This window comes from Nannospalax galili, unplaced genomic scaffold (assembly GCF_000622305.1).
Source record: "Nannospalax galili isolate Female #2095 unplaced genomic scaffold, S.galili_v1.0 scaffold339, whole genome shotgun sequence".
In the NCBI taxonomy this organism is placed as follows: Eukaryota; Metazoa; Chordata; class Mammalia; order Rodentia; family Spalacidae; genus Nannospalax; species Nannospalax galili.
The window spans coordinates 405214-406879 of NW_008344185.1; positions in this window are offsets into that span (position 1 = coordinate 405214).

The window sequence follows — 1666 nt, forward strand, 5'->3', positions numbered from 1 at the left end:
ATTTGATCTCTTCTTTTCCAATTATTATTCCTTTAATTTCCTGCTCTTGTCTTATTGCTCTTGCAAGGGTTTCAAGCACTATGTTAAAGAGAAGAGATAGTGGGCAGCCTTGTCTGGTTCCTAATTCCAATGGTAATGCTTCCATTTTTTCTCCATTTAGAATGATGTTGGCTGTGGTTTTGTTATATATGGCTTTAATTATGTTGAGGTATGTTCCCTCCAGTCCAATTCCCTCTAGGACTTTGAACATAAAAGCATGTTGAATTATGTGAAAGGCCTTCTCTGCATCTATTGAGGTGACCATGTTGTTCTTGTCTTTGAGCCCGTTTATATGATTTATGACATTTATTGATTTAGTATATTGAACCATCCCTGCATCTCTGGGTAAAGCCGACTTGATCATGGTGGATGATCTTTTTGATGTGTGTCTATATGCAGTTTGCAAGTATCTTGTTGAGAATTTTTGCATCTATGTTCATTAAGGATATGTGTCTGTAGTTTTCCTTTTTGGTTGTATCTTTACCTGGCTTTGGTATTGGAATGATGCTGGTTTCATAGAAGGAATTTGGAAGTTCTCCCTCCATTTCTATCTTTTTGAATAAATTAAGTAGTATTGGATGTAGAGCTTCTTTAAATGTCTGATAGAATTCTGCTGCAAATCCATCTGGTCCTGAGCTGTTTTCAGTTGGGAGATTTTGTATTACTGTTTCAATTTCTTTTTTGTGTTATGGGTCTGTTTAACCTGTTAATCTGTTCTTGGTTTAGTTTTGGTGGTTCCCATGCCTTTACATATGCATCCATTTCTTTTAGGTTTTCAAATTTAGTAGCATATAGATTTTGAAAGTATTCCCTTATAATATTCTGTATTTTTCTGGTATCTGTTGCAATGTTTCCCTTTCACATCTGATTTTGTTAATTTGGAGGTGTTGGGTTTCGTTTGCTGTTGCTTTTCAAGTGTGTTGAGTTGCAGTGTTAAGTCATTTATTTGTGTTCTTCCTGATTTTTTGATGTAAGCACTTAGAGCTATAAACTTCCCTCTAAGGACTGCTTTCAGCATGTCCCAGAGGTTTTGTTGTGTTGTATTGTCCTTTTCATTTAGTTCCAGGAATACTTTTACTTCTTTCTTAATTTCTCTTTTGACTCATTCATCATTCAGGAGTGTATCGTTTAATCTCCATGTGTTCATGTGGTGATTAGGGCTTCTTCTGGTGTTGACTGTAAGCTTTATTGCATTGTGGTCTGATAGAATGCATGGGATTATTTCAATCATTTTGTGTTTCTTGAGGTTTGTTTATTTCTCTTAACTCTCTGCCCTGTTGACTTAGCTAATGGAGACAGTAGGGTATTGAATTCACCTACTATTAATGAGCTGGGATTGATCTGGGTCTTAAAGTCCTGTACTACTCTTTTTATGAAGTTGGGTATACCACAGTTTGGTGAATATATGTTCATGATTGTAATATCTTCTTGATTTATTCTTCCTTTGATCAGAATGAAGTGGCCCTTTTTATCTCTTTAGTTTTAGTTTAAAGTCTATTTTGTCAGATATTAGAATTGCAATATCTGCTTTTTTCTTAATATCATTTCCTTGGTATATTTCTTTCCATCCTTTCACCTTAAGATAGTGTCTGTCCTTGAAAGTGAGATGAGTTTCTTGCAGACAACA